The following is a 13,149-nucleotide window of genomic DNA, read 5'->3' as shown; positions in this document are numbered from 1 at the left end:
TGCTAAAGGGAGTTCTTTGTGTGGAAGTAAAAGGATGCTAATTAACATCATAAAAACACTAGAAGGTAGGCAAAAGTCACTGGTAATGTTAAATATAGTTAAAGAAAGATTCTGTAATATGGTAACAGTGGTGAGCATAATTCATTTAAAACTCTAGTTTAAAAATCGAAAAACGAATGTAGAAAAAAAAACCCACAATGTTATTGGATATAAAATATTAAAACATATATAAACTGTGCCATCAATAACCTAAAATGTGAGAGGGGAAGTAAAAGTGTAAAGTTTAGGAACGTTATCAAAGTTGAGTCATTATCAGTTTAAAACAAGGGGTTAAAATTTTAAGATACTATACGTAAGCCTCATGGTAATGACAAGGGAAGAAGCAGTAGTATTTACACACAAACACACACACATTATGATAAATAAAGAATACTAATAGTGAAAGACATCAAAACACATAAAAAGACAGCAGTAAGGAGCAAGAACAATGGATCTACAAAACAACCAGAAAATAATTAACAAAATGGCAATAGCATGTCCTTATCTATTAATATTTTTTTAAATGTAAATAGATTAAATTCTTCAATCAAAAGACATAGAATGGCCAAATGCATAAGAAAAAAAGATCCAACAATATGAGACTCATTTAGCCTTAAAGACACTCATAGACTGACACTGAAGGGGTGGAAAAAGATATTTCAGCAAATGGTAATCAAAAGAAAGAAAGAAAGAAAAAAGCAGGGGTAACTATAACAGACAAAATAGGTTTTAAATTAAAAATGGTAAAAACAGGAAGGTTTGGGCCAAGATGGCAGAGTAGAGAGACTCACAGCTCACCCTCTCCCACAAATACACCAAGAATTACATCTACAAACCCAATGAATTGCACAGAACACCTACTGTACTCTGGCAGAGTATCTCTCACTTTGACATACAGGAGGATTCTCAAAAAAATCCAGTAAGAAAAGAAAAAAGAAAAAATTGGTGCAGGACAGGTCCTACAGGGAGGGAGCAGCATAGGAAGAAAAGCACCCTCATACTGGGACACCTTCTCTCCAGCCAGGAGGTCGGGTGGACAGAAGTGGAGCTTCTGAGGCTCTGAGGAGAAAATGGCAGCCGCTTGGCAGACAGAACTAAGGGAAACTGGCACAGAGGGTCCCTGTGATCCCCAGCCCTAGATGCGAGCCACAGGGGTAAGCCAGGACTGGCTGCTGGGGATCAGTGAGGAGCCCGGGCAAAGACAGCCTCAGGGGACTGGAGGGCAGTATGAGCTCTAGCTAGGGGTGGGTGCAGAACAGAACAACCAGGGGGCCCCATAAAAAAACACCACTGCTGGTGTGCATTGAGGGGCGAGGGGTGCAATGAGATGCACCCTAGCTGCTTTCTCCACGTGGCTCCATTGCTGGGGTGTTCTCCAAGAAGAGAGGTGGGGCTTGGTGACAGCCATCACTGACGTGCCAAGGCAGGGCTGAAAGCTGAATCCATACCCAGTGGCCCTGCAACTTCACAGGAAGGACTGAGGTTTGTTTACAACCCCAGGCAGAGAGGGTGGATTTGTTCTCTCTAGACCCTTTGTGGACCCATGCCTCGGGGATGAACAGGCAGTGAGTGGAGTTCTGGTGCATGGCGAGGTGAGTATGGGTATTTACAACAGGCCAGCATACTGTATCTTACACAGAGGCAGGGCTGGAGTCTGCGCTGACCCTGTGGCACACCACAGATTCAGGTGTGTGACTGCATGCTTGCTATAGTGGGTCCTGGTGCCTGACTTTGGCAGATCTGCACTGGTGGTTCCTGGGGCCCAGAACCTGGGGGACACCAGAGCAGGCCTACATTCCCACACAAAGGTGGGGACAAAGGCAGCATCAACACAGAGTACCTTGTAAGCCCATGTAACAAATGACAGACAATACCACAGAGGACACTTCTCAGTGGACATCTTCTTCCAACTCTTCTTCCCAGCTGAACTGCTCCAACCTGGCCTACCACACACCACAGCTCAGAAACAGGTCTGAAGCCTCTATTCTAGCCAAGGGAGAGCAGACCTAGCCCCTGTCAAGGCTGTGACAACCACAGAACAAAACAGGAGGCCCCACTCAACAACAATCAGGGCAGGCTCTGATCACCACAACACCAACCACACCCCCAAAGGGATAATAGCCAACACACATGGAAGAAAAACATGGCAACCATCCATACAAAGAACAGCCCTCCCAACAAAACTATTAGATGCATAGCCTCTACAAAGGAATGCTCCCACTTTAAATAAAAAATAACAAACAAAAAATAAAACAGCCCTTCAGGACCACAATAGATAACTGATACTCCTAAATCTGTAGAGCCAGAGAACAGTTGATCTTGGTTGATATTTTTAAGACATTACATCCCCAAGAAACAGAATATACATTTTTTTCAAGTACTCATGGAACATTCTCTAGGGTAGAATACTTAGGCACAAAGGAAGCCTCAACAAATTTAAGAGGATAGAAATTATTCCAAGCATCTGCTCTGACCACAATGGCATGAAACTAGAACTCAACCACAGAAAAACAAATGAGAAAAAAATGACAGCATGGAGACTAAACAACATGCTACCAAAAAAACCCAATGGGTCAATAATTAAATCAAAGAAGAAATTTAAAAATACCTTAAGACAAACAACAATGAAAACACAACCACACAAAATCTATGGGATGCAGCAAAAGCAGTCCTAAAAGAGAAGTTCATGGCGATAAAGTCCTTCCTCAAAAAACAAATAAACAACCTAACCTACCACCTAAAAGAATTAGAAAAAGAAGAACGAATAAAACCTAAAGTCAGCAGAAGGAAAGAAATAATAAAGGTCAGGGAGGAAATAAATAAAAAAGAAATTTGAAAAACAATAGAAAAAATCAAACCAAGAGCTGGTTTTTCGAAAGAGTAAACAAAATTGACAGACCTCTGGCCAGGCTCACCAAGAAGAAAAGAGAGGACACAAGTAAACAAAATAAGAAATGAAAACGGAGAGATTACAACGAATACCACAGAAATACAAAAAAAATCATAAGAGATACTATGAACAACTATATGGCAGTAAATTGGATATCTTAGAAGAAATGGACAAGTTTCTAGAAACATACAGCCCACCAAAACTGAATCAAGAAGAAATAGATCATTTGAACAGACCAATCACTACAAGTGAAATAGAATCAGCAATAAAAAACCTCCCTGCAAACAAAAGTTCAGGACCAGATGAGGAATTCTATCAACATACAAAGAAGAGTTCATACCAATCCTTCTCAAATTCTTCCAAAAGATTGAAGAGGAGGGAACATCCTCAAACTCATTCTACAAAGCCACCATCACCGATACCAAAGCCAGACAAAAACACTACCAAAAAAGAAAGCTATAGGCCAATATTTTTGATGAATATAGATGCAAAAATTCTCAAAATACTAGCAAATGGAATCCAACAACACAAAAAAGATCATACATCATGATCAAGTTGGATTCATCCCAGGGACACAAGGATGGATCAACATACGCAAATCAATCAACATGATACACCACATCAACAAGAGAAAGGACAAAATCATATGATCATCTCAATAGATGCAGAAAAGCATTTGATAAAATTCAGCACCCTAAAAAAGACCTACAAAAGATTGCTTTGGCAGTTTGGGGTTTTTTATAGTTCCATAAAATTTTGGAATTGTCTGTTCTATTTCTGTGAAGAATGTTGTGAGTATTTTGACAGGGGTTGTTGCATTGGATCTGTAGCTTGCTTTGAGTAGTGTGACCATTTTGATGATGTTGATTCTTCCAATCCAAGAGCACAAGATATATTTCCATTTCTTTGTATCATCTTCAATTTCCTTCATCAATGTTTTACAGTTTGCAGAGCATAGGTAACCTCCTTGGTTGTTTATTTCTAGGTATTTTGTTGTTTTTGATACAATGGAAATGTTTATGCCAGTTGTAAAATTCTGGTTTTTGAAGTGGAAAAAAAAGTGAATGAAGGGCCGCAAATGGCAAAATATCCTTCTTTCTTATGGATGAGTTGTATTCCATTACATATGGAATGCTGCATCTTCTTTATCCATTCATCTATTGATGTGCACTTAGGATGCTTCCATATCTTGGCAATCATAAATATTGTTGCTGTTAATAGTGGGGTCTATGCACATTTTTGAATTAATTCTTATTTTGTGGTTGGCTTTATTCCTTTGATAACTATGTAAATTTAAAAAGCTAAAGCTTTAAACATTCTTAGAAACAATGAACAGTACATATATGTAAAATTTAAAAATACGTGCAGTGTATTATGCGTATATATTTACATGCAATATACTGTATATGTGCAATCTAATTGTAACAATTCTACTTAATAAAACTGAAAACTGAAAAAAAACTCAATACCCATTTATGATAAAAACTCTTACCAAAGTGGGTATAGAGGGAACATATCTCAACATAATAAAAGCTATATATGACAAACCTACAGGCAGCATAGTACTCAATGACGAAAAGCTGAAAGCCTTTCCCCTAAAATCTGGAACAAGACAAGGATACCCACTCTCACTACTTCTATTTAATATAGTATTGGAAGTCCTAGCCACAGCAATTAGACAAAAAGAAATAAAAGGGATCCAAATTGGAAGAGAAGAGGTAAAATTGTCACTATATGTAGATGACATGATACTATATATAGAAAACCCTAAAGGCTCCACACAATAACTACTAGAGCTAATAAAAGAATTCGGCAAGGTAGCAGGATACAAGATTAACATACAGAAATGAGTGGCATTTCTTTACACTAACAATGAAATAGCAGGAAAAGAAAGTAAATAAACAATCCCTTTTAAAATTGCATCCAAAAAAATAAAATACTTAAGAATAGATCTGACCAAGGAAGTGAAAGACCTATATGCCAAGAACTACAAAACATTGACTAAGGAAATTAAAGATGACTTAAAGAAATGGAAAGATACCCCATGTTCTCGGATTGGAAAAATTAACATTGTTAAAATACCACCCAAAGCAATCTATAGATTTAATGTAATCTCTATCAAGTTACCCAGGACATTTTTCACAGAACTAGAACAAATAATCATAAAATTTATATAGAATCACAAAAGAGCCAGAATTGCCAAAGAAATACTGAAGATAAAGAATGAAACTGGAGGACTAACCCTCCCAGACTTCAGACAATACTACACAGCTGCAGTAATCAAAACAACATGGTATTGGTATGAAAACAGACATATGGATCAACGGAAGAGAATAGAAAGCCAGAAATAAACCCACAAACTTTTGGTCAATTAATTTTTGACAAAGGAGACAAGAACACACAATGGAATAAAGACAATCTTTTCAGCAAATGGTGTTGGGAAAACTGGACAGCTACACGTAAATCAATAAAGTTAGAATACTCCCTCACACCAAACACAAACTCAAAATGGCTTAAAGACTTAAACATAACTCAAGACACTATAAATCTCTTAGAAGAAAACATAGGCAAAACATTCTCCAACATAAATCTCAGCAATGTTCTCCTAGGGCAGTCTATCCCAGCAACAGAAATAAAAGCAAAAATAAAGAAATGGGACCTAATTAAACTTCTAAGCTCTTGCACAGCAAAGGAAACCATAAGCAAAACAAAAAGACAGGCTATGGAATGGGAGAAAATATTTGCAAAAGATGAGACTGACAAGGGCTTAATCTCCAGAATATATAAGCAGCTCACACAACTTAATAACAAACAATCCAATCCAAAAATGGGCAGAAGACCTAAACAAGCAATTCTCCAAGGAAGACATACAAATGGCCAATAGGCACATGAAAAACTGTTCACTATCACTAATTATTAAAGAAATGCAAATCAAAACTATAATGAGGTATCATCTCACACAAGTCAGAATGACCATCATTCAAAAGTCCACAAATAATAAATGCTAGAGAGGCTGTGGAGAAAAGGGAACCCTCCTACACTGTTGGTGGGAATGTAATTTGGTGTAGCCATCATGGAAAACAGTATGGACATTCCTCAAAAGACTAAAAACAGACTTACCATGTGATCCAGCAATCCCATTCCTGGGCATAAATCCAGAAGGAACCTTAATTCAAAAAGATACATGCACTCCAATGTTCATAGCAGCAATATTTACAATACCCAAGACAAGGAAACAACCTCAACGTCCATCGACAGATGACTGGATAAAGAAGATGTGGTATATTTATACAATGGAATACTATTCAGTCATAAAAAGAACAAAATAATGCCATTTGCAGCAACATGAATGTCCCTGGAGAATGTCATTCTAAGTGAAGTAAACCAGAAAGAGAAAGAAAAATACCATATGATATCACTTATATGTGGAATCAAAAAAAAAAAAAAGGCAAACAAACTTATTTACAAAATAGAAATGGACACACATAGAAAACAAACTTATGGTTACCAGGGAGAGAAGGGGATGGGAAGGGATAAATTGGGATTGGGAGTTCCAAATTTGTAGGTACTAACTAGTATGTACAAAACAGATAAACAAGTTCACACTGTATAGCATAGAGAACTATATTCAATATCTTGTAGTAACTTATGGTGAAAAAGAATACGAAAACGAATATATGTCTGTTCATGTATGACTGAAGGATTATGCTGTATACCAGAAATTGACACATTGTAAACTGACTGTTTATACACACACACACACACACACAAATGCTAAAACGAAAGGCAAAGAAGGTCATTATATGATGATAAAGGGTCAATCCATCAAGATATAACAGTTGTAAATATTTGTAACCAGTATCAGAGGACCTAAAAATGTAAAGCAATATCTAACAGAGCTAAAAGGAGAAATAAACAGCAATATAATAATTGTTGGGTACTTCACAACAAGATAGAACATCCAGACAGACGCTCAATATGCAAACAGTAGATTTGGGCAATACTATAGACCAAATGAACCTAACAGACATATATAGAACATTCTGCCCAACAACAGCAGAATATAAATTCTTCTCAAGAGCACATGGAACATTTTCTAGGATAAACCACGTTAGGTTACAAAACAAATCTTAGCAAGTTCAAAGAGATTGAAATCATACCAAGCATTTTCTCTGAAAACAATGGGATGAAAGTAGAAATCAGTAACAAGAGGAAACTGAAAAGTTCATGAATACATGGAAATTAAACAACATTCTCCTGATCAACAATGGATCAAAGAAGAAATTAAAGGTGAAATAATAGTCCCTTGAAACAAACAAAAATGGAAATACAACCTACCAAAACTTTTGGGATAGCAAAAGCAGTTCTAAGAGAAAAGTTCACAGCAATAAATGCACACATTAATAAAAAAGAAAGATCTCAAACAACTTAATTCTATGACTAAAGGAACTAGAAAGAGAAGACCAAACTGAGCCCAAGATTTGCAGAAGGAAGGAAATAAGAAATATTAGAACAGAAATAAATAAGAGAACAGGGAAACAATAGAAAAGAGTAAGAAACTAAGAAGTTTCTTTGAAAAGATGAACAAAATGGAGAAAACTCTAGACTAACCAAAAAATAGGGAGGGACCAAATCAACAAAATTATAAATGAAAAAGGAGACATTACAATTGATACTCAGAAATGCAAAGGATCTTAACAGACTACTATGAACAACTATATGCCAACAAATTGGACAACCTAGAAAAAAATGTAAAAATTCCTGGAAACATACAACCTACCAAGACTGAATGAGGAAGAAACAGAAAATTGGAACAAATTGCTAGTAAAGAGACTGAATCAGTAATTTAAAATTTCCTGATGAAGAAAATCCCAGGACCAAATGTTTCCTGGGCAGCAGGAGACAAAAATTTAAGGAAGAATTAAAGCTAATTCTTATAAAATACTCCCAAAAAAATCAAAGAAGAGGGAATACTCCCAAACTCATGAAGCCAGTATTGCCCTGATATCAAAGCAAGAAAAGGACACTACAAGAAAATAAAACTACAGGCTGTTGTTCCTGATTAATATAGATGCAAATATCCTCAATAAAATAATAGCACACCAAATTTAGCAGCACATTAAAAGGACCATTCACCATGATCAAAGAGGATTTATCCTGGGGATGCAAGAATGGCTTAACACGCACAAATCAATATTAATGGAAAGAAAAGTTATATGATAATCTTATAGATGCAGAAAAGACATTTGACAAAATTCAACATTCATTCATGATTTAAAAAAAAAAAAAAAGACAAAACTCTTAACAAATCAGCTACAGAAGGAAAGTGCCTCAACATAATAAAGGCCATATATGACAAGGCTGCACACACCCCCAGTCTTTCTGTGGAAGAGGTTTATTTATCCAGGAGCTTTGGCCTGAGTGGAGCCTACCAAAGTGCTCACAGGGGAAAGAGGCTAGTGGATTTAGTCTTTGCACTCTCCCTCTGCCTTACTCCAGCTCATCAGTGTCTCCTAGAAATGTGTACACTCATCTGTCATCCCAACTTAGGTGACTGCTGCCCAGGAGGCACCTCTAGTTTGCTTGGCTCTGGTGGCCAGTGGGAATTACCCCTGTGGTTTTACAGGACTGTACATATTTGCATACTTTAAAAAGCTACTGCCTGAAGTTCTGGCTTCCAATCGGCCTGAATCTAGTTGCTGACTGAGATCCTCCCCTTTGGGACACTGAGAGGTCTTGGCATAACCTGAAATACTGGGAGACACTAATAAGTAGGCTTCTTGATAAACAGAATGAAATAATGCCATTTGCAGCAACATGGATGGACCCAGAGATTATCATATTGAGTGAAGTAAGTCAGAGAAAGACAAATATCATATGACATCACTTATATGTGGAATCTAAAAAAAATCATACAAATTCTATTTACAAACCCAAAACAGGCTCATGGACATAGAAAAAAACTGGTTACCAAAGGGGAAAGGGTAGGGAGGAATAAATCAGGGGGTGGGGATTAACAAACACACATTACTATATATAAAATAGATAAACAAGGACCTATGGTATAGCACAGGGAACTATACTCAATTTCTTGTAATAATATATAATGGAAAATAATCTGAAAAGAAAACACACACACACTTACACACACACACATATATATATGTACACGTATAACTGAATCACTTTGCTGTACACCTTAAACTCACATTGTAAATCAGCTATACTTTAATAAAAATTTTTTAAAAAGAATAAGTAGGCTGTTTGGACAATCACTAAGGTTTGACAGACAAACAAAAGCTAGAGCAGAGAGAGTCAAGGGAAATGAAGAAATAGATGAATATGTTCCAAATGAAAGGAAAAAAACGAAACCTCACAAAAAGACCTTAATGAAGTGGAGATAAGTGATTTTTCAGATAGACTTCAAAGTAGCAGTCATAAAGATACTCATTGAGCTCAGGAGAAAAATGCATGAACAAAGTGAGAATTTCAATGAAGAGAGAAAATGTAGAAAAGTACCAAATAGAAGTCAAAGAGCTGAAGAATACAATAACGGAAGTGAAAAATTACAAGGATTCAATAGCAGACCCTTGTCTGAACTTAATGAATTTGAATTTGAAGACAGGGTGGTGGAACTTGTCCAATCAGGACAGCAAAAGAAACAAGAATGAAAGAGTGACGATAGCTTAAGGGACTTACAGGACAACATCAAGCCGACCAACACTTGCATCATAGGGGTTCCAGAATCGGAAGGGAGAGAAAGGGGCAGAAAACTTATTTGAATAAATAATGGCTGGAAACTTCCCTAACTTGGGGAAGGATGCAGACATCCAGATCCAGGAATCCTAAGGAGACTCAAATAAGATAAACCCAAAAAGAACCATGCCAAGAAATATTGTAATTAAATGTCAAAAGTTAAAGAGAATCTCAAAAGCAGCAAGAGAAAAACAATTTGTTATGTGCAAATGTTCGACTATCAGCAAATTTTTCAGGAGAAACTTTTGCAGGCCAGAAGGGAGTAGCATAATATATTCAAAGTACTGAATGAAAAAACCCCCTGCCAATCCAGATATTCTACCCAGGAAAGGGTCCTTCAGAATTGAAGGAGAGATAAAGGATTTTCTAGGCAAGCAAAAGCTTAAGTATCTCATCACCACTAGACTTTCAAGAATGTTAAAGCTGCTCCTTTAAGCAGCAACAAAAGGGTGCTAATTAGTAGCAGGAAAACATATAAAAGTATAAACTTCACTTCTAAAGGTAAATATATAGTAAAATTCAAAATAATCAGATGTTGTAAGGTGGTGGGTTAGTTACTTATAAAGCTTGTGTAAAGTTTGAAAGACAAAAGTAGTAGAAATAACTGTAACTACAACAGCTTGTTAAGGAATACACTAAATAAAAAGATGCAAAATGTGACCACAAAAACATGAGTGGGTGGAAGTAAAAATGGAGAGCTTTAGAATGCATCAAACTTAAGTTGTTATCAACTTAAAATAGGCTGTTACAAATATAATTTGTTGTATGTAAGGTTCATGTAAACCACAGAGCAAAACCCTATAGTAGATATACACAACAAAAAGTGAAAGCAATCTGAGTATACTGCTACAGAAAACCATCAAATCAGAAAGGAAGCAGCAAGTGAAAAAGACAGAAAAAGAGAAACTGCAGAAAAGCCAGAAAACATTTAACAAGTGCAGTAAGTACAGAATGTCAATAATTAAATTATTGACATCATATTTCCTGATTTCAAACTGTATTACAAAGCTATAAATAGACTAAATTTTCCAATCAAAATATATACAATGGCTGAACGCATAAAAACACAGAATTTATCTATATGCTGCCTTCAAGAGACTCACTTCAGCTGTAAGGACACATACAAACTGAAAATGAAAGGATCTAAAAAGATATTCCACACAAATGGAAACCCAAAGAAATTGGGTTACTCACATGAAATAAAATAGATTTTAATACAAAGATTGTAATAAGAGACAAAGAAAGTCATTACATAATGATAAAGAAGTCAATCTAACAAGAAGATACAATATTTATAAATATTTATGCATCCATCATAGGAACACCTAAATATATAAAGGAAATATCGACAGACCTATAGTACTAAAGGACAGCAATACAATAATAGTAGGTGACTAATACTCCACTTTTATCAATGGATAGATTATCCAAACAGAGAATCAATAAGAAAACATTGACCTTAAAGAACACATTACACCAAATGGACTTAACCAACATTTATAGAACATTCCATCCCAAAACAGAAGAATACACATTCTTCTCAAGAAGACATGGTAAATTCTACAGGATATATCGTATGTTAGGCCACAAAACAAGTCTTAACAAATTTAAGACAGATATAATATAAAGAACTTTTTCCAACCACAAAATTGACTATGAGAAGAAAACTGGAAAATTCACAAGTATGTGGAGATTAAACAACATGCAGCTGAACAGCCAGTGGATCAAAGATGACACAAATAAATGGAAAGATATTCCATGCTCATGGATGAGAAAAATTAACATTGTTAAAATGTCCATACTATCCAAGACAATTCACAGTTCAATTCAATCCTATCAAAGTTCCAATGGAATTTTTTACAGAACAAACAATCCTAAAATATGTCTGGAAATACAAAAGACCCCAAATAGCCAAAGCAAGCAATCTCGAGAAAGAAGAAAACTAGAGGCATCACATTTCTTAATTTCAAACTGTATTACAAAGTCATAGTAACCAAAACAGTGCTGTGTGAGTACTGGCATTAAAACAGACACATGGATCAATGGAACAGAATAGAGAGCCCAGAAATAAACCTACATATATATGGTCAATTAATTTGTGAAAAAGGAGCCAAGAATATACAATGGGGACAGAAAATGTCTCTTCAATAAATGGTACTGGGAAAACTGGACAGCCACATGCAGAGAATGCAACTGGATCATTATCTCACACCATATACAAAAATCAATTCAAAATGTATCAAAGATTTGAACATAAGACCTGAAGCCATAAAACTCTAAGAAGAAAACATAGGTGGTAAGCTCCTTGACATCAGTCTCGGTGATGATTTCTTGAATCTGACACCAAAAACAATGCAGCAAAAGCAAAAATAAACAAATGGAACTACATCAAATTAAAAAGCTTCTGCACAATAAAGGAAATCATCAACAAAATGAAAAAGTAACTTACTGAATAGGAGAAATATTTGTAAATCATGTTTCTGATAAGGGGTTAATATTCAAAGTATATAATTAACTCATACAACTCAATAGGAAAACAATATAATTTTAAAATGAGCAGATAATCTGAACACTTTTCAAAAGAAGACATACAAATGGCCAACAAGTACATGAAAAGGTATTTAACATCACTAATTGTTAGGGAAATGCAAAGCAAAATCACAATGAGGTATCACCTCACACTTGTTAGAATGGCTATAATCAAAAACACAAGGAATAACACATGTCAGGGAGGATGTGGAGAAAAGGAAATTAAAACATTTGTATAACGTTGGTGGAACTGTACACTGGTGCAGCCACTATGGACGACAGTATGGAGGTTCCTCAAAAACTTAAAAATAGAACTATATGATCCAACTATTCCACTTCTGGGTATTTATTTGATGGAAACAAAAAACACCAACTCAAAAAGATATATGTATCCCCAAGTTCATTATTTACAATAGCAAAGACATGGGAATATACTAAGTGTCCATCGGCACTTAAACTGATAGAGAAAATGTGGTGTATTTATACAATGGAATATTATTCAGCCATAAAATAAATGGAAAACTTGCCATTTGCAAAAACATGGATAATGTTGATGGTATTACACTGAGTGCAGCAAGTCAGACAGAGAAAAGACAAATACCATATCATCTCACTCATAAGTGGAATCTAAAAAAACAAAACAGACAACTGAACTCACAGATACAGAAAATAGACTGGAGGTAGCCAGAGGCGGGGACAGGGGATGGGCAATATAGGTGAAGGTAGACAAAAGTTACAAACTTTCAGTTATAAAATAAGTAAGTCATGGGCATGTAATGCACAGCATGGTGATTATACTTAATACCATATTGAACATTAAAATTTGCTAAGGGAATAGATCTTAAAAGTTCTTATCACAAGAAAAAAATTTATAACTAATTGTGATTGATCTTAACTAGACACTTAATGGCCATCATTTAGTAATATATACATAA

Source organism: Camelus bactrianus, chromosome 12 (genome assembly GCF_048773025.1).
Source record: "Camelus bactrianus isolate YW-2024 breed Bactrian camel chromosome 12, ASM4877302v1, whole genome shotgun sequence".
Lineage (NCBI taxonomy): Eukaryota > Metazoa > Chordata > Mammalia > Artiodactyla > Camelidae > Camelus > Camelus bactrianus.
Note: the sequence above shows the minus strand (reverse complement) of the source record.